Here is a 21578-nt window from a genome sequence, read left to right on the forward strand (position 1 = left end):
TCCGTTTCTCTGGATTCTATCACTGATCACGTTGTGCTGTAATTGTCTTTTTATTGTCTGTTTTCCCCCACTATGCTGTGAACTCCTTGAGGGCAAGGATGTTATTTCATTCATCATTTTATCATTTTTTTCCCCCCAGTGTCTACTCACTGGTTCTGAGAAGGCCTCAATAAATGTCCATTGATGGATGAATGGATGAGGATAATATGATTTTGGCTGTTAACCGAGCTATACTAGGCATGGTTTTGAGCTACACATATTACCACATATTGCCTAGCTATTTTTAAGAGGTAATAGCCGGGAACAGCCACAGATTCCCAAGCTGTCCTATTTATGGCTTAGGCAAAATTTAAAATTTATCACACAACTGCTTTCAGAGTGAGAAATACAAATCCACATGGATATACATAGACACGTACACAGATGTGCTATATGTCTAGCGGCACCCTAGGTTGTTTCTTTACCTTACAAACTATATTCGATCAATCTCGACATCCCGTTTAGTACACCACCTTCATATCTTCAAAATCCAGTTCTCCGTCCTCACCGCCACTCACCATAACACAGGCCACCGTCGTTTCTCACTTAGTTTATAGAAATTGTGCCGGTCTTGCTCCTTCCTTCCCCAAATCTGTTCTCCGTACTGAAGCTGCAATGTCTTTCTAAAGTGTCTGTGATTGTGTCTTCGGCTTAAGATCTTTCAGTGGCTCACAGCTACGTACAGGATAAAGTCCTGATTTGTTAGCATGGGACGCAAAATCCTTCTTGTTCACTGTCTGATACTTCTCTGTTGATTTCTGTGTCCCGTGATTGCGCCGTACTCCGTCTTTCCTCCTGGCCTTTGTGCTGCTTGTTCTTCGGTGGGACTGTCGTGTTCCAGCCCCAGGCCCACAGCCTTCTCTCTGTATACTTAGCTAAGTTCTGTCAGCACAGGCATGTCGAAATTCCTCTCCTGAGTGTCCACTCCCTCCTTCCCTCTCGCCAAACACGCGCCTTCACGTGGCATCCTGTGTCCTTTTCATGCTAAGGTTTAGATGCTGCTCTCTCTTTTTCTCTCGTTTTTTTTGGTGGCAAATGCTTACATTGCAATGCATTTTCTCTAATACTTAGCTTTTCTTAAGCCAAGGACACTTAACAACTAAGAGAAACAGATAACTGAAAGTAATATAAAGGCTCAATGAAGGGTCAGTTCGGTTCCAATTTTTGGCCCTACTGGGTCTTTCATAACTGGACTCATTTCAAATTCTTGGTGAATGTTTATTGATGGGCACATTGGAGATAGAAGGGCTGAATATTTTAAACATCTTTGATGAGCTAAGTCACTCTTTCTGAAGACACTTTATTAAAATTTTGAAAACTGGGATGACCAACTGCCCTGGTTTGCCTGGGACTGTCCTGATTTTTGTGCCTAAAGTCCCACTTCCCGGGGGAGCCCTCATTTCTGGCTTTAGCCCTGAAAGTCGCCCATGATGGGAAGCCCTTCAGTGCCAGGGCTAGCCAGGCACACTGGGACAGTTATTTACCCTAGAAGTCTCAGGCTTTGGAGGTCATCTCCCTAAGACTTCTCCCCTACTGAGTTACAGCACGCCCAGCACCTCTAGGGGGGTGCAGCCCTATGGGAAACTTACAAAAGGCCGTGTGAGCTGTGGCTCTATGAGATCGTGCCAGCTTTCTGTAAGATGAGCGGGTTGAGAGCTTAGCAATGCCCTCACGGGAGCCCTGTGAGGCAACGGCTGAAGTTAAAATTCAAACCCGTGACAGAGTGAGGGTCTGTCTGCAGAGATCCTTCTGACATAGGTGGGGAATAGCGGGACTCCTCAGTTGGAAGTTGGGGGACCTCGAATGGAGTTCGAGAATTCCCAAAGCTCGGTGGCCTCAGGCCAGCTGTTTGATCTCTCTGACCCTCAGTGTCTTCATCTGTAAAACGAGAGAATATCTTTCCTTGATGCATCCCAGGATTGTTGGGGATTCAGAAGGAGAGTGTATGTGAGGGCAATTGGAAAGCCACGCGTGTTCTGCAAATGTGAATGATTACCGTTATCCCAGAGCAGCGTTATGTGAGCACAGGCTGAATTTTTCCACTAAAAGTTATAGTCAGTCTAGTTTTAAAAGTGTCTGCTCTCAAGCATATTAAAAAGACCTGCGCAGCAACAAGAAGCGAATCCGCAAGTTGCCTGATGCATAGCTTCAAATGTTGGAAGCTCTTGGCTGTGAGACAGGGCTCACTGGCCACCGAAAGCGGCGTCTTCCTAAAATGTAGTCTGGGATCATTTCTTTTACAGAAAGGAACCGTACAAATTACACAACGGTAACCTGACCGTCTGGTCATTATTTTTAGTGACATTTGCGCAAGATGGCCTCAGACCCCATACAGGATAAGTTGCATTTTGAATGCTGCATTGAAATTTAACATCTACTCTTTCATTATTTTGATGATTTGATTTTTTTGTGCGTGTTTTTTTTTTTGAGAGGGTTTTTGTTTGAGAGGTATGATTTTTGCATTGCTATTTTATTCCCTTTCTGCAAAATCACAGGAAAACTATCAATTCTGATGCCTCTCTCCCCTGGCAGCATGTTTGAAATATAAAATATTTTCTGGACAGAACATAATATACCACCTTTTGCAGACAATTTGTGTCATTCCTCCTCATCCCCCAACACACACTCCGTTATCCTGTGATGTGTTTGCAACAAAGAAAATTACTGACCCCATGATCCGAACAGCAAAGTGTTCTCAAAATGTATTGCCTCATCTGTTAGGTTTGATTAAACCATTTATCAGCAAAAAATAAAAATTGCTTTTCTTTGCTGAGTATGTCTGGAGATTCGGGACACTTTGTGGGGCTATTGTCATCTCAGCGTTCGTGGTTGCACTGCATTACCGGTTTATGATAATATGGACGTGAAGTTAAATTAGGAGGAAGGTTGTTTATGCTACTTGCACTGCTTGTCACGTTAACAGTGCTTATTAATTCTGACTATGCTGTTGGCTAGATTAGACCACCTATAAGCATTTAGTTGTATAGTTTATATATGTATGTGCTTCTATTTGCAAAATCATACCATCACTCCTCCGTCCATGAGATATATGCATTGAATTTTTTCCCCCAACCATGACATGGATTTATGGTATGTGCTTTCTCACCTTTGTGAAATTATCTGGCTAAAATAAGGAATGTGGCCAGACATTAAGCAGCGGAGTTTTACCCTGTGTGAAGCTCAGTGACTCTGAGTGCCTCTGAAATGTTGTTTTCATCTTTTTACCTCTATTCCCTCCTTGAGGAGTTAGTTACTCCAGTGAATGTGAATTAGATGGTTGCTGAGTTCGATTCTCTATGACTCTACAAGGGTTAGGTGGGCCTCACATGTACGGTCAATTTCAGTAAGTTTCCAAGTGAAGTTACACTTGGCGTAGGAGGATTTAAGCAAATTGTTATTCAGCCCTCATTACAGACAGTGCCAGAAGAGAGTGTGGCATTAATGCCGTATATATGTAGCCATAAGATTGAACAAGAGTTGGTTCTTTTTTAAAAAAAAAATTTAACGTTTATTCATTTTTGAGAGAGAGAGAGAGAGAGAGAGAGCGAGCGGGGAGGGGCACAGAGAGAGAGAGGGAGACACAGAATCTGGAGCAGGCTCCAGGCTCTGAGCTGTTAGCACAGAGCCTGACGCAGGGCTCGAATCACGGACAGAGAGATCGTGACCTGAGCTGAAGTCGGGTGCTTAACCGACTGAGCCCCCCAGGTGCCTCAAGAGTTGATTCTTTTTTGTTAAAGTTTATTAATTTATTTTGAGAGACAGAGCATGCATGCAAGTAGGAGAGGGGCAGAGAGAGAGGGAGGGAGAGAGAATCCCAAGCAGGTCCCATGCTGCGAGCGCAGGACTTGAACTCAGGAACCGTGAGATCATGGCTTGAACCAAAACCAAGAGTCGGATGTTCAACTGACTGAGTCACCCAGGCGCCCCAAGAGTTGATGCTTTATGAGGTTTTTGGACAGGTTTTGTAGACAGGATCGGTAACATTTGTTCTTCTAACCTTTATGAAGCAGCCACACGGTGCTGAGTTCTGTGCACATCCTGGGGGTGAGATCGAGGGACGCAGCTCCTGAAGGAGTTTAACAGACTTGCAGGTAAACGCTTCCCAGTGACAACTGATGTAACTGGGTGTTCAAACTGTAGCGAGAGCATGGGTGTAGGAGAACCACGCTTTGCCTGGGGTGTCAGGGGAGTGATGGGCTAGAACTTGACTTGAGACTTGCCGGATGATTAGTAGTTGAAGCGGATAATGAAATAAAAGCACCGGCCGGAAGGGAGAAATGTACCAGAGTCTGCAGCAAGAGAGAGTCTGATTGGTCTGATTGTTCAGTGCTTACTGCCAGGATGCAGGTGTGTTTGCCTGGAGGCAGGGGTGGTTAGGAGGCTGTGGGCTGGGCGCGGTGCAGGTAGCCCGGGTCAGCCTGATCGCAAAGGATCTTGAGTGCAGGCACAAGAACTCATCCTGTACAAGAGCTGTTTTGTTTGCTTTTGGTGTTGTTTGTTTTTAAGGCAAGACCGAGGCTGTGACAGATGGCGGTGGGTGCGGCGATTCTGAACCTCCAGCGGCCTCTCCTGAGTCGCTCTGAGAGCTGGGTGTGCCCTGGAGAACACGGCAGATGTGAGTGGGAAAGAGCGGAGATTCCTGCTCGGCAGTTACAGACTATCGCCCGTACCTGAGAAGGGATATGCTGGAGGAGGTTTACCTGTTCATCTTACCATGGAGGAGGACATGGGCTCACAGATGAGGTTAAGGGCCTTCCTCCCAGGTTACAGATCTAGTGGAGTTTGAGGCGGGATTTCATCGAGGTTGACTCAATGCACCAGAGCGATTTTCATCTCGTTAAAAAGCCGAAGAGGAGACTAAGGGGGATGGGGTAGGTGAGGATTTATAGCAGATGGGAGAGTGGCAAGCTAAGTGCTGAGCGATTGCATGGAATGGAGGAGAAGGGCCCTCAAACGGTGAGATAGGATAACGGATGGGTATCTGGTAGACATCCTTAGGTTTCTGGTTAAAGAGCTGTCACCTAAAGGGAAGCTTCTGGAGGGTTAGGGCACATTTCAGAAGGACGTGGTGGTAGGGCATGGACACTATGCGTTGATGACAGTAAGGACTCATTTATCCATACTCTAGCATCGTGATTTTGAACTGAATGATCTAGCTGGGGGGGGGGGGGGGGGGGAGGGGTGTGGGGTGGGGACCGGGAACCCAGTCCTGCTGTAGCAGAATTTGATGTAACACCGTTCCAGCTTGCCCTTCAAACGTTGGCATTAGTTATTAGAAACACGGGAAGGAGTCTGGACGGCCGACTTGGAGAACGTGCTGCAGCGTGGTGGCGCTACAGCTTTGCTATTTGACCCACGTAAACCCAATCCTTTGGGAAGGGATAGCTCGTATGTAATGCCGATTTTTTTTTTTAATTTTTTTTTCAACGTTTATTAATTTTTGGGACAGAGAGAGACAGAGCATGAACGGGGGAGGGGCAGAGAGAGAGGGAGACACAGAATCGGAAACAGGCTCCAGGCTCTGAGCCATCAGCCCAGAGCCTGATGCGGGGCTCGAACTCACGGACCGCGAGATGGTGACCTGGCTGAAGTCGGACGCTTAACCGACTGCGCCACCCAGGCGCCCCTTGTAATGCCGATTTAAAGCACACAGAGTGTGGGGCGCCTGGGTGACTCAGTCGGTTAAGCGTCTGGCTCTTGACTTTGGCTTAGGTCATGATCTCACGGTTTATGGGTTAGAGTCCCGCATCAGGCTCTGTGCTGGCAGTGTGGAGCCTGCTTGGGTCTCTCTCTCTCTCTCTGCCCCTCCCCTGCTTATGTGCACACACTCTCTCTCTCAAAATAAATAAATAAACTCAAAAAAATAGTACACAGAGCCTATGTCCACAAAAGGGGAAGCATTTCACAGTCAAAACCAACTGGCTGGGGATAGCAATTCATCACCCGGTGGGCTTTCTCTTTGATCTCTCACACTTGGACTCTTCAGACTAAGGAGGTCTGTGATTTGATGACTATGAACTTCGTTGGTTTTAACGTTTTGGTGAGGCGTGGCTCTCGTCGGGGCCTTCAGTTTGTATCCTTGCTGAGCACATTAGCTTGGCACGTTCTAGAAACTTCTCGCTTTTCCTCGATACCCTGGAAGCCTCAGTGAGTAAGAGCTGGTATATTAGAGATGGTGAAATGGAGATCACTCCATTTATCACATGCCAAAAATATGAGAACATTTTCTCTCAAAGTTTACTGGGATTTTTTTTAGTGTTTAGCATATCAAGGATGGGGTTTTAAAGTGAGCTGGAGGTTAAACCATATGTTGCCGTGTTTGGGTATCTGTATTAATATTTTCCTTGGACACATTCCCTGTCTTACATAGCTTCTGTAGGGACCAACAGCTTTTTTCCTGATCTGTGTGATCATGAGGACATGGCTCGATAGTTGGAGAAACCGATTTGAGCTCCTTGAATACCAGCCTAAACATAAACGTGACAACCTAAGTAGAAATGTCTAATCTTGCACCTACCGCGTCGTGATAACTTATTGGCAAGTTTCTTCATCACAGCCAAGAAAAAAAAAAAAAAAAAAAAGAACATCATCAATGCTGGTGGCATGGTAGTATAATGGCATAATTGGACTGCCAATATTTTAATTGCATTTTTCCTTTTAAATTTTGAAAGTGGGCAAACAACACTCTGTTACGTCTTGCCTTTTTAAAAGCATGTTTCTCTGTCTCTCTCGCTCCCTTTGGTTTGCTTTCCGAAAAACAATCTAGCTGTTGAGTTCTGATTAGAGGTGAGGCACGCTTCAATATGCAGGGATGAGATATTAGAGCAAAAGATAATGCTTGAAACCACACTTTTAACATTCAATTTCAGTGCTGTCCAGAACAACTATAAAACTGGGGAAAGGTGAGTAATAGATTTGACAGCTATACTCCAAAATGGACCTTATTAGTGAAGTATAAATTATAACCAGGCATTTCCTATCAGCACCCCGCGCAGTTAATGATAAGCAGTCAATGAGATTTATATACCCTTAGCATTTTTATAATGAGTCTGCTGCTTTGATGACAGTTTACTGTCAAACATTATGCTTAGAAATTTATAGCATTTGATTCAAATGAATAGACAGTTTAGCTTTATTGCAATCTGTTCTGATTTTCCCTTTTCATGAGGCTCACACTTTTGCTTTTCCCTCTCGCTCTCTTTTTTCCTTCTTCCACACACTAGGCTGTGAAACGCTACACTGGAAGTGAAGTTTTGAAGTGGGGGCACATTGACCGGCAGAAAGCGTGTGTTAACTTGAAGGGAAAGGGTTCGATGAATTCCAAGAATGGGCATGAGGGGTCTAAAAGGAAGTCATGTTATGCCAAAGTATTAAGAATTTACAAATGCACCAGGGTGGTGGCTGTAAGGAGGCTGTGAAGTTCAGTAGAAAGCGATTGGGTGGGGGAGGAGGGTCTTGAACTCCATGACGGGGCACTCGTACTCATTAGCATATAGGGGATAAGGTCTTGTTCCCCCTTGGAAAGAGCCACGTGTCGGTTCATGGGACTGCCTACTGTGCTGAGGACAAATGCCCAATAGCGGCTGCTGACAGACTGACTGTGGCTGGAGAGGGCCACCAAGATGATCGAGAGGGGCGTTCTACAGAGTCCCACTGTCCCCACAGGGTCGTTCTGTCGCATAGTTCAAGCAGACACAGCTGTTGGCTCTGATGGCTGCCTCCGCACAGCAGGGACTGTCACTTCGGGTAACAGGTGCCTGATTTTCAGGAAATAGAACTGCTGTTCGGAAAACGTGGTCTTTCAGGTAGACGGGCTTTGAACACAGGTGTTTCTCAAAGGTCATAATATTAGAATAGTGTTGATGCAGCGTTTTAAAAATGGCTCAAATGGGCTCAAAGCATTCCAAGCCCTTACCTCCTGTGCTCTGTGTTCTGTTTCGGACCCTTGAGGCCCACTTCACACTCCCAAACACCCCTGGCTCAGAGGGGTGAGCTGGAAACACCCACTTGTGTCTTGAGGCTCAGGATGGCTGCTACCGGCTGTTGTTCCAAGCCCATCTGTCTCTCAACTCGGAAATCTTGACCCTAAAATTTCCTGCGCCTGACCCTTTGGATTTAGTATTGGATAATCCTCCAAATGTCTGAGTCTTTGTCTTTTCTGAAAGAACCCAGAGGTGGCTTGTCCCTTTGGCTCTTCATAGACCATGCTACTTCTGGTCAGCATCCCTTTTGGATTTGGAGTCTAAACCGTGTCAATGACTAATCACTGGTAATTAACCCCAGGGCCCCAGTGAGGACCTACATGTTCAGACACCTGCCATTTTAATAATGATTTCAATTATGATAATAACATCATTATCCATTTGAGCCCGACTATGTGCCAGGCTCTGTGCTGGGTATGTTGCATATTTTATATTTTAGTCCTTATGACAGCCTTGTGATGCGATCTTATTCTCTTCATTTTACAAATAGGGGAACTAAGACTCCAAGGTGGGTCACAGACTCACAGACTCAAATCCAAAACCCAAGATTGTTTCAGGAATATTACAACCATAAGTGGGAGGTGATATAACTCAGAAAAATAAGGAACCCTGATTTCTCATGCCACTGTCCATCTTGCTGTCTTGTTTTGAGGTCTCAGCTGATGAATGTATCTTTCTTTTCCATGAGGATACTGTGTCATGTGATCATTCTTGCCTCCAAGCTGATTGATGACAAGTGTTAAATTTAACTAATGCCATGTTTAGGAAAGAGAGGGGGAGAAAGCTTTGGAATTCTCTGTGGCCTGAGTCCGGTGAGTTGGCAGACTAGGTACCAGGGCAGAGGGTTATTCTGAGCTACTCCATTGGTAATTTTGGTGGGTCCACAGGCGGAGTCCCCATTCTGCTTCTATTGGGGAAAAAAACAAGACACTGACGGTGGTGGTTTCCAGCAGGCACTTGAGTTAGAGCCACACGGTCAAAGCTGGCGTCAGGAGGAGTGGTTGTCAGGGAGAATTATGGAAGCCAGGCAGTGCCATGGTGACAACTTCAGAAGACATTAAAGGGTCTTGAAAGGGTCACGGACAGAAGGCAACATTTCTCCAGTGTGCCCCAGAGGTCACGTATCTGAAGGCACATGGCCCCAGTGAGTGTGCAGGAGGCTGAGTGGAGGGCTTGGAGCCAGCAAACGAGAGGCACATATTCGGCTGATGGGAGCTTAGATGCAGGCGAGATGTGTGATCAAGTGGTTATTGCTCAGACTGGGCTAGAAAATCCTTTCTAGCCAAGAACCAATATTCCTTTAATATAGCACAGTATGTGCATGGGGCTGCCTGCCCGTCCTTGGGGCTTTTAAAGTACAGTATTACCAAAGTCGCTGACATTTTATTCATGGAAGGTGAAAAATAATGCATTGGTTATCAAATGCCTTTTCATAAACATCATATTCATGTATTTCATATAGCCTTTCTCCCAGGTTAAAAAAAAAAACCAACTTGTCCTTAGAAACCAGTCGAGGGCACGTGGAATGCTTCTAAATGAAGATATTAATATTCACATTATAGCTAAACCTCACTAATTTGCACTAATGACTGGGAAACCTATTGCAAATTACCAAATTAGTGAGTAAGCCAGCAACCAGGATTTCAAAAAGCTCAAAGACAGCACCAGAAAATGAACCCTTTTCCATAATTTCATCAATGCAATTGAATTTTAACTACTGAGAGTAATTTGTAGCCTCTATTTTGTCTATCTTACAAATCTATGTGCATTTTAAAGAGCAGTGGTGGGGCTATGAAAATAAAATTCATTTTTTACATATAGTTATGGTTAAGAAATATATGTAAAATGGAACAAATCAATACCCTTGGAAAAAAAGAAACTGAAGACTTGTCTAAAGGGTTTTTACTCTTTTCATAATTTTTTTTCAATTGTAATACCGGATATAACTGGGTTCACTGCTTCTTTTAGTTATCAACCAGAATGTGCAAAAGCTTAATGAAATATTGCATAAAAGACTCATAAGCAGCAGTGAAATCTCTCAACTAACCAGGCACCTGATTTGTGAAAGAGGTAGTTTTCCAAAGGGCAGTTGTGTGAAAAGGGAAATTGGCAGAAGTGGGGTTAGGGCCGGAGTCGCCGTGTGTGAGCGGCGATGGCAGCCGGTCTACGTGCTGTGACAGTGGAAGGCACCTGACCCGAGCACCTGGAACTGGCTGTGACCTGCCTATTAGCATGCTTTGGTTTTTTTCATCATCTTTCAATGTTTATTTATTTTTGGGCCAGAGAGAGACAGAGCATGAACGGGGGAGGGGCAGAGAGAGAGGGAGACACAGAATCGGAAACAGGCTCCAGGCTCTGAGCCATCAGCCCAGAGCCCGACGCGGGGCTCGAACTCACGGACGGCGAGATCGTGACCTGGCTGAAGTCGGACGCTTAACCGACTGCGCCACCCAGGTGCCCCATTTTTTTCATCATCTTAATAAACATTCAGTTTCTTTTCAAGAATTTTTTTTAAGAATTAGTTTCAGGTGTGCAACGCAGTGATTCCACACCTCTGGACATCATGCCATCGTACTCACTGCTGAGTGTAGCTGCCATCTGTCACCATACAACCCTATTGCAATACCACGGATGGCATTCCTATGCTGAACCTTCCATCCCCTTCATGTCATCCCCTTCATGACAACACCGGAAGCCTGTATCTCTCGTTCCCCCTCACCTATCCCCCCAGCCTCTCCCCTTGGCAACCATCAGATTGTTCTCTGTATTTATGGGATTATATCTGCTTCTTATTTCCATGTTTGTCAATTCATTGGTAACGAACAGTCACTTTCATGTATTATATTTGCAATTTTGTATCCTTTTCTTTCATTGTGTAAGTGTCTGCCCTCCCAACACCTGAATCTTCCCTGGTGGTTAGAGCCAAGGGTCTGGACTTGTTCCAAGGACAGTTAATGGAGTGAGAAGAGAATGGGCTGAGGGTAGCATCTGAGACTGTGGATATTTGAAGAGGAAGAATACTCTAGAAATGGAGAAGGAATGTGCTCTGGGCTCCGAGAGTTCCAGGGATGTGGAGATCTGTGCCTGCCTTTTCTCTTCTTCCCCCCTAGATGGGGTTGCCCTCTATCTTCTCAGAGGCAAGAGTATCTTCGCCTTTCCTGTTCCTCCTGGAAGACCAGAGCTGCCGCTTGCCTGGATTAGATGGGGGCTGGGCAGAGAATGGGAGTCTATTGAATCGTATCTCAATTTTTGCAGGGTATGTAATAAATACTCAGAACCACCTGTGACTTAGAGTTTTTTAAACATAACCCCCATTTTGTTCCTCTCCATGGACTTACGGCTCTGTTAGCATTTGTTAAGCTTGATTTTCTTATCTAAAATAGAAAGTCAAGTCAGGAAGTACAAACTTCCTGACAGGGGCAAGTGGTCGACTGCGACTAGATCTGGAATTGCTTAGGCGTGGCCGATTCCACGAAGCCCTGAGGGCAACATGGTGGATGTTGGGAAATGCCGGATCTGGAGAATGTAGGCTAGAATCAGCTGTGCTTCCCCACACATCCTCTCGACCTGAATGGCACCGACTTAGAGAGCTCTCTCATTCCTCATTGAACAGGGACTATAAAGCAGGAGATGGCCTCTCTCAGATTAAATGAGACTGAGGACTAAGAAGACAAGAAAAAAATCCACCAGCTAGAACCGGTTTTTACCCTTTGCCTTTAAATTACGAACACATTGCAATGAGAGCCCATGAATTTCAGACAGCCCTGGACAAGAAGGAAATGTACATCTCACGTAAGGATCGGGGATGGGATTTTGCCATAACACACGTATAATGGATTACTATAAAGTGTCTCGTCTGTGTATGGTTTAGCCACATACCTTTGAAAGCTAAAATCAAACCATGAAAAAGGCATAAATAATTATTGTATTTAAAGACCTTATCATAGATGAATTATTTGTGTTTGTGGCTAATCTTTACTTACACCTAAAATGCTCTGTACTTGACAATCTTATTGAGGCTCTATATTGTTTAAGCAATGAGAAATATGAATAATATTTTTGCAAGGGCCATCAGGTGTGTTTTTGGGGTTTTTTTTTTTGTTTGTTTAGTGTTAAAATCTTTGAAATAGAAAAGGAAGTAAGGCTTTTAGTCCCCCTCATGATTAGTTAAGTGGAATTGTATGAGTTTGTTATTTATTTTAAAGCCTCAAGTATTTTGGAGTGTTGAGCTTGTTGGCACTGTATTCTTTCCTCCTCTACTTTGACAGCTTTGGTAACTTCCTTGGGCTGTTTCCCTGGAGACGATGAGGGTAATGGTCATAACAGGTACACTTAGTCTCCATCACTCTTGTAAGGATGCAGTTGGTGTGAGTGGGTAAAAACTTCTTATAACGAAATCCCATTCCAATTACTACCGGGTAGAACTTAAAACATCAGCAGAATATGCTGGGAACACTTTAGCATCTTCTTGTCTTTTCTTTCCCACCTGGCTCAGATACTATTACTTCTCAAATCTTCGTCTGGAGGAATCCATCAGTGTCCTTTTTCAAACTCTCTAAAAACACCCTCCAAAGAGGATAGGTAATTTTCCTTTCTCCTGAATTTTCGTGGAATTTTAGGTCAAGTTGCACTGTATTTTTAAGAGCCCTCGAGATGCCCATATAAATAGTTGAGTTGAGTTTAAACACACCTGCTACAATGCATGCATAAACTTAAAATATTCTGTAGGAAGAATAATTGGGTAATCACTCCTTTGATCAGGAGAGAGACTGCCCAAGGTCTCCTCAACACTCCCAAATGTCTGAAAAATCAATGCCCTTAGCTGGTTATGTGGAATTGTCACAAAAGGTATTGAAAGGTTTTTTTTTTTTTTTTTTTTAACGTTTATTTATTATTGAGAGACAGAGAGAGACAGAGCATGAGCATGGGAGGGGTAGAGAGAGGGGGAGACACAGAATCGGAAGCAGGCTCCAGGCTCTGAGCTGTCAGCACAGAGCCCGACGTGGGGCTTAAACTCACAAACCACGAGATCATGACCTGAGCCAAAGTCGGTCACTCAACCAACTGAGCCACCCAGGCGCCCCTTGGAAGTTCTTATAATACACATTAATAAGTAGGCATGATGCATTGTCTTATGGAGTTGACAACAGAGTGCCAGTTTTTGGAATCTCTCCAGACTGTGACAATTTAATCCCATTGATGCCTCGATTCTGTTAGGATGGTAAAGGAGGACTTTCTTTTTGTTGACTTAAGACATCCTTCCATGCAGCAGCACTCTGGCAGAACAGTCATATATTCGAGGAGAAAAGAGTCTAGTAGATGTTTCCAGAAATGTTTGCTGAGACTTTGCAATTGGAGTTAGCTGTTTCATCATATTCTATATCCACGTTCGGGGATGTTTGAGTCTGATACCTCCTTCTCCCATTTCTTCAGTTTTTTCTTCCAATTTCCAGATGTGTTTTTAAAAGGAAAGCAAGAGTGGTCTCATAGCAATTATCTTTCATTGAAAGACCTTATTCTGCTTCTGTCTTCAACGTCTCTTTCTTAACAGCTTTCCTAGAAAGCAATGAATGAAAATTCTTAAATACCAACAACAAAGGGAAAATTCACTAGTAGTTACCATTTTCTTGATGATCACACTTCAAAACTGAAAACAATTCTCTTAATAAGGAAATACTTTAAGATAATGAGAATTGTTTTCTTATTTTGTTTTTCACATTGTTTACTTAACTAAGATTGATTCTATCATCTAGCGACATCATGGTACAGAATTCTGGCATATATGTTATGGTTAACAGAAATTCATCTAGTTTGCTTATATGGATGCCATCTGCTTATAGGCTAATTTCTCCCACATAAAATCTGAAGAAACATTTAGGGCCATTTAAACTCAATCCATTCACGAATCAAAACATTGTTTAAGCACCTGCTATAAAGAAGATATGATGCTATCATTTTTAAGGACACAAGGATATGTTACGCATTGGCCTGCTTTTAAGCAGTTCACAGCTAGCGTAATTAATAAAGACACATAATCACATGAGGTAGTAAGAGACTGTCAGGTCTGACCGTGTGAACTGTCAGAGGACGGTGAGCTCACGGTGGGCTGCTGCCTTCGAGGAAGACTTCCTGAGTTGTGCTTGATGAATGAGGTCTAAATAAGCTATGGTAAAAGTATGTACAGGTCTGTAAGAGATAGATACTTCGAAGAGAAGGGAGAGGGGACAGGCTGCAGGTGGGGGGACTGGCAGAATTAAAAATGCGTCAGCAGAACGTGGCAGAGTGTTGGGATTGAGTGGAACCACAGTGAACAGGTCCGTCAACCTGGAGTTGTGGAATGAACAGAGGAGAGGCGGACCAGATAGCAGACAGTGCTCACTTAAAGGTTATTCAAGCTAGGATTCTCAGCTGTGACTTCAGCAGGTCAGGATAAATAAATTCCCGTCCAAGTGGGAATTAACCCTGTTGTTTCAGGAATTGATTCAAGTTTTAGTATCACAGACTGGGTCACTAGACAGCTAGCTAATGGTCTTTACCTTGTTCACCGTGCTTTTCACGAGAGCAAATAAACACATATTATCTGTTCAAAGGGTGTCTACGTACCAGCCAATGTTAATGGTTGTTAGAGGGACATCTTGTCATTTTTAAATTTATTTTTTAATGTTTATTTATTTATTTTTGAGAGAAAGTGAGTGAGCAGAAGCTGGGGAGGGGCAGAGAGAGAGAGAGTGAGAGAGAGAGAGAGAGAGAGAGAGAATCCAAAGCAGGCTCCTGGCTCTGAGCTATCAGCACAGAGCCCAATGCGAGGCTCGAACCCTCAAATTGTGAGATCATGACCTGAGCCGAAGACGGACGCTTAACCGACTGAGCCACCCAGGTGGAGCGACCTCTTTTCATAATGAGAGCACATGGCCCTACATATGAGCCTAGATACATACTTGTACATACACAGATTCACGTATATACATGTGTGTGTATTTTGGACAGGGAGTTTCTATAGGGGTTGCTGAAAATTCTTGCATATGGTAAGCAGCCCTTGCCTCGCCATAGCCAGAGGAAGGGTCTTCTTTGATAGATCTCTGCTCCTATTATTTACAGGCATTTTTGATGATGAAAATGAATAGACCACCCATGTCACAGTCTGTTCATTTCTCACAAATGTGCATGGTCTTTGATCACATCTCTAGGCTATAATCTATAATTAACCTATGTTCAGAGACTGCCTGTGAACACCACCAAGGTTGTTTGTTTTGTTTTTTCGGGGTAAACTCTGTTCTGTGAGCAGGAACCACAACACAGCACCAACCTGTCTATGGCCAAACCTAAGAGCACACATCAAAAATGGCTACTACACTAATTGTTTTAAAAGGATTCGTAATTTATAGGTAGAACAACTGCATATAATCTTGCCTTTCAGAATGTACTGCTGACAAAGATTATTTAAAGTCATTTGTCTGGTGAGTTACTGAACATTTCATAACAAATCATCTGTTCAAGGAAATAATTCACTGCGAGACATATTGATGACAGGTTTGGATTTTAGGAAAAGGTAATTTGTAGTATCAGCTCCTTTGTCTTGATGACCTTCACTAGACTATACCGGTATTTTACGTATTCTTCCCTCTTCTTTGCCTTCCAACATCCCAGAGAATAATTCATATCGTTGCTCACCTTTGCTAATGATTTCCCCAAAGGTTTTCCTTCATCAATATCAGGGAAAACTAACCCATTGTCATCATCTTTTAAAAAGTAATTAGCCATGAATAATTGTTCCGTCCTGACATCTCCCTAACTGAATTGATTTTCTTTTTCTTTTATTTGAAGGTAGATCTATTCATTGTGGCCATGTTAGAACGCTATCACCCTTTTATTTTCCCATTTCTTAACTCTCTGCTTTTCTGTGAATGCTCTGGAATACACTGGCCCTGTAGACTTCAATGCCATGTGAACATTTCGCTAGTTTTATTATACATTCTATTCCAAAGTAGAAGAATGGATTTTTCTATCCAGCTTTATTAGATTCGATTTTGGAATATTTTACTTAATGGGTTATTTTCATGGCTGTCCCTATGCAACATTTATATGGGAAATGTTGTGCTTCTTGATTAAAAATATCCCCATGGGGATATTTTCCCCCAGAATTTTTCTTAAAATTACCTTTAGGTGGCGTAGAAGTAAAAAAAAAAAAAAAATTACCCTTTCCCCTGGGCACGTGCTGGTCACCCCATGACAATCTCGCAACACTCCAGTACAATAATTGGAGGATGGCCATGACAACGGATAAAGGAAAAATCAGTAGACCATGCCTGTATAGTTCCTGTTTCTAATGCTCAGATGGGATTTTGTCTATGTGCTCTACTAAGGAGCTACCCTGGAAAATTATTCCGAAGCTTTGGCTGCGACAGGCGCCAAGAGGTTAGTTATGCCTTTGCTTGCTAGTCTCCATTAGTCACTGATTTGCTTCTGGGCACAATTCGAGGGATTAATTTTTATCTACAAATCCCCGTGAGGTTGAGTCCTGGTTATCTTGGCAATGGTATTTCTGCTTACTCTAAAGGCAACTAAGATTCACAAGGGAGACTCCTTGATAGAATTATATATGATGAGAAGCCAGTGCTCCGTGCTTAAATAGGTAACCTTAATGTTGTGTGACTAGAATTTGGCAGTAAACAGGTATTTTATGTTCTGCCAAGGTTTTACTATCAGATATACTCTCCTGTTAGCTATTTAATGAGACAAGGTCTTTTTCCCCCTTTTGCTATATTGGAGCATTGCTTAGATTTATGTCTGATTCAAAAGCAGCTGTTCCCAGTTGCTTCCTGGTACTTAAAGTCTAAACTATGTCTGGTGTTAGCAATTTGAAAAGCCTTTGTAGCTTGGATACTGATCTTATATGATGCCGGTGGCTTGGTAAATACTCACGTAAGCAAACAGAAATGAAAATCGTACACAGTTCATTAGTAGAGGGTTGAAAGCTTGGAATACGCTCTGAATCTGAAACCGATTCAGCCATAAAACCACTCTCTTGGCAAAAGTAATCTCTCTCTGCTTCAATCGCCTGAGTTAGAATATAGGGATTATACAATTTTCTAAACCTTGGCTTCTGTGGAAGATGATAAAGATTACTCATTGGATGTGAGGTTGCAAACAGAAAGTACTCCAGAATGTGAAAGGAAATAATACTAATTAAAACCATATATACAGAAGATCTATGCTTTAGTGATCTAAAAATCTCCTCAATAATAAAAATGCAGCTGAATTTGACCTTTTAGTATTTCGGACATCTGGGTAAATGTGGTGGTCTTTTCATTGTCCTGACAACTTTTAAGGTATTGAAACAAAACGTGACTGCCACAAACGGTTCTGGAGAAAGACAGTTTGCTTGTATGCATTGTCCGGGAGTTTGCAGGCCACTGGCTCTGAACTTGTGACCTTCTGAAAAAAATCTCAGGGAAGTAATGAAAGAAGAAAGGAGAAATAAAGATAAGGCTGACACATAGCTCTTGCATCTAAAATGTGATTATTTTTCACCTAATGTGGTCCTCGGAGAAGGTCCCTACCACTGATCCAACTGTGCCTGCCTGAAACTTGGAGTGCCCCAAGATATCCACATCCTTATGAGTTTATTTGTTCATGTGCTAAGTATTTACTGAGAGGTTACTACGTGCTAGGGCAGGTACAGGGCTGGGTGCGTAAGATGGACATGATTCCTGCTCTCATGAATTCTTCATGAAGAGACAAACAAAGGATAGTAAATGAAGAACAAAGCAAATGACAAATTAAGACCCGGGAAAGGCAAACACAAGGTATTGAGGTAGATAATAGTATGGACCCCCTACCTCCACTGGATGGTCCAGGAAGTCTCCTCTGAGGAGGGGGCATTCAAGCTGAGGCTCAGTAAACAAGGGGGAGCGGAGCCCTCCATGTGGAAGTTGCTAGAAGAGTGTTCAGACAGAGGGAACAGCATGTGCAAAACCCTGAGTCTGGAACAGAAAAAGAGCCTGGGGTTGGAGTGTGGAGAATGAGGAGAAGCCCCAGGATTTGTTAAGGATTTTGGATTTCATCCCATCCACCCATCCGCACTGGGAAGACTGAAGAATTAGAAGTCCAAGACAAACAAGATCTGATTCAGCTTTCAAATCTTGCTGCTGTGTCGAGGATGCACCAAGGGTCCCCTGTCCTAAAGAGCTCTTGAGTGTGCTCATTCTGTTCTCTTCACTGCCACCACCTGGTCCTGGTGACCATCACCTCTCACTTCACTGACGCGATAGCCTCTCGACTGTCTCTTCAAATCCATACTTCCTCCGTGTGATCCATTCTCCACACTGCAGCTAGCAATCTTTGAACGATGCAAAACTTGGTTTTGTTCCACTCCTCCTCAGAAGCCAGCAGTGGCTGCCCACTGCCAGTGGGAGAAAGTCCACATCCTCTACCTCATGGAGCCCACACAGGCTTGGCCCTTTTCTGCCTCCTCACCTTCAGCCGCCGGCTCTCCTACCTCTCTGGGCTCTAGTCACAGGAGGTTTCCGCCCGTTCCTGAACGGGGCTCTCCCTGCCTCAGTGCCTTTGCACCTTCTTTTTTCCCTGTCACCCTAAACATCTATCCCCCCTGCTTTCACAACTCCCAGTTCTCCTAGCACAGTGGTCCTCAAGCTTTAACGTGCATCAGGATCAGTTTTACCATTTCTAAGATGGGAAAATGATCCATATCTCTCTAGGACCATCATGAGGATTATGTAGGTCAATTCCTGGAAATTTGGAATAAAAAAAATGTTTCTTAAAGTCCGTATCTCCTTCCTCTCTTGCCATCAGGAAGCCTAGAGTTGGGATTTTGCAGTCAGGGAGTGGGTTGTGTTCAACAATATGCTTTTGGAAGCTTCAGCTCAAAGCGAAGAAATGATTGCCTGCAAGGCCTGGAAGGCTGGCCGCGGGGACTCAGAAGTGACACCTCTCCCTATCACCACTTCTCTGGCCATGATGGAACAGGCATGATCAACCCACCTACCTCCTATGGGTGGAGGATTCAAAGAGGTGATAAATGTAGTCTCAAGGAGCCTCAAGCACTCAGGTGTGCTGATTATTATGTTATCGTCGTGACATTTTTTCTATTTCCGATAGACTGCTCATTCCAAAAATTCATGACTGTAAACGGCAGACTTAATTTCAACTTAAAGGGTGGAGGAGGGCAGGGAGCACTTGGGGCTTCTCCAAAAGGACATAGAAAATGCTGGGACATCAGGGTGACTGAGGCCAGGTGTAGGCATCTGGTCTGTCTGTAGTCTGTGGAGCCCAGAACTCCGGGCTGGAAGCCAGTGCCTGGACTCCAGCCGGCTGTGCCTGGCTTTCGGTGAGCTTCCTTATCTTGGATGGGGGTACGCGGTCAACAGCCATTGCCTCTCTCATCTCTGTGATAAGCACATGTCTCATTTCTGTTTTGATAGCATTTCTGTTTCCTTCAAGGTCCGCCCAATGGTCACCAGTCACCGGTATCCACACCATCTGGGTGACCGATGCCCATTGCAACCTGGTCTTCTTCCTTCCACTGAAGACTAATTATTATGGGTTGAAACTGTAGAGAGTGCAGTCTACATTTCACCCTCACTAGACTACAGGCAACTTGAGAGCAGGAACTCTTTATGTTCCCATCGCTTAGGACAGACTAGACATTCAAAATAAGCTTGTCGAGGGTGCAGATGTATGAGAGCAGTTCTCTGCTGTGACAGGAAGGGCGGGGCTTCCTGAGGCACTAGCTCTCTCACGAGAGCAGGTATCCAGAAAATTAATAAAGACAGAGGATTTAGGGAAGGAAGAGGTCACTGGAGATAAAACGTGAAACTACCTTACAACGTTGTTTAGAGTCAGAACGTTTAGGGCAACTTTATTTGCACACATTTCAAGGAGGCGCTCGCTGAAGGAGTGGGCTTCAACACACGTATTATACGGAGTCCTTAACAGTTACAACTACACGCTTCATTTTGCAGTGCCTTTTTGTAGCTATAGACAGAAAACCTACTTAGAGGACCTTCTTGACAATTCCTCCTCCCGTAACACCCTTTACCTGTGCGACCTATACTGACTAACCATGTATTTCAGACAATGACAAGCAAGAGAACCACTAGCAAGAAGGAGCAAAAAAGTAACATACCTGCTGATGTAATTGAAGCATTAACTCCCGGGTTATCTCCCTAGCAGAGCAGAGCACTCTTGAATTGAATTCTCAGGTCCATGAATTGAGAAGGAAGCTTGTCTTACAGAATACACAAACTGCCCTCTGATTGGAATGAGGCAGTTATTTGGCATGCTAATTTTTCATATTCCTTTTGAAGAAGAGGCTCTTGTTCCAGCAGGCTGCCCACTGACAAGTTAGGAAATAGAACACAGATGCTGAAGGCACAGGATAAGGATATAGTAGAAAGTTCCTTCCTGCCAACCATGTTTTAAGTCAACTAGCCTTGGAGGCTGAGATGTCTCCAACCCATCAATGTCTGTGGTCCCAGGCAGCCCTTCTTTCTTTGGCCAGACCTGTTGGCACTTCAACATATGCATGCAACTCAGCACAGACTGTCTTCTGCATAAATTTGATATTTTGAAGATCAAATTTCATGTGCTCAGAAAATGAGCTTGGAGGAATTCACACCTAACCTTGCCTAGTCGATCTAGCTTTCAAATTTTTCTCAACGATGAGTCCAAGTCCCTCCTCCAAAGAATAACCATATATAAGAAAGGCTATAAATTTCTTTTTGAGGCTGTGACATTCTAGATCATTGGCAAAGGTCCATTAAATTAGCTTTCTCTGAAGCCCAAGAACCACCGCCCTCTTCAACTGATGAGATCTTTAGGTCAGGGTCTGTGTCATTTTCAAATAGGCCCTAAAACACTTAAACACATCGAGGCTTGCCCACAGATCATTTGAAACAAAGGAAATCATTGTTGTTGAGATATAGAACCTTAGAGGGGAACTATACACCATGTTTTGGAGCAGAAGTTTGACTCGGAGATATTTTAACGTCCAAGAAGGAAAAAAAACCCACTGAACTCATTTATTTACCTAATGAAAAAAGTGCACAAAGGCAGTATGTATTCCATTCCCTTGGACCTTTGTCCCATTGCTGTTCTTTCTTCTTATTTTTAACTCTAAGTTTTTATTACTAGGTAATGCTTTGAGACGTATATCTCAGCTACCTCCGAGCATCACCCTATATACAATATCCTCTTAAGGTCTTTTTGGAAAATAAAAATACTATATTTTTTTATGAACTGAAATTTACATTTGAAGTTTTGGAAGATAATGAAATTGAGCAACTGTACCCAATTTACAATTGGCTGGAAGATTTTCTCTCTCTATATATATCCCTCCATCTTTTACATGCCCACATACATCCTCTGCAGACACACAAACATAAAGGGTCAAGGGCACTGTCAAGCTCCATTATTTCCATGTCATCTTAAGTCATTTCTTAATAAGTTAATGAATAATGATAATAAATGATCTCCTACTTGAAGCCATTTATAAATGGTACAAATGTTTGGAAACTGTGTTGATGAAAATCTATAGAG

This window comes from Leopardus geoffroyi, chromosome A1, assembly GCF_018350155.1.
Source record: "Leopardus geoffroyi isolate Oge1 chromosome A1, O.geoffroyi_Oge1_pat1.0, whole genome shotgun sequence".
In the NCBI taxonomy this organism is placed as follows: Eukaryota; Metazoa; Chordata; class Mammalia; order Carnivora; family Felidae; genus Leopardus; species Leopardus geoffroyi.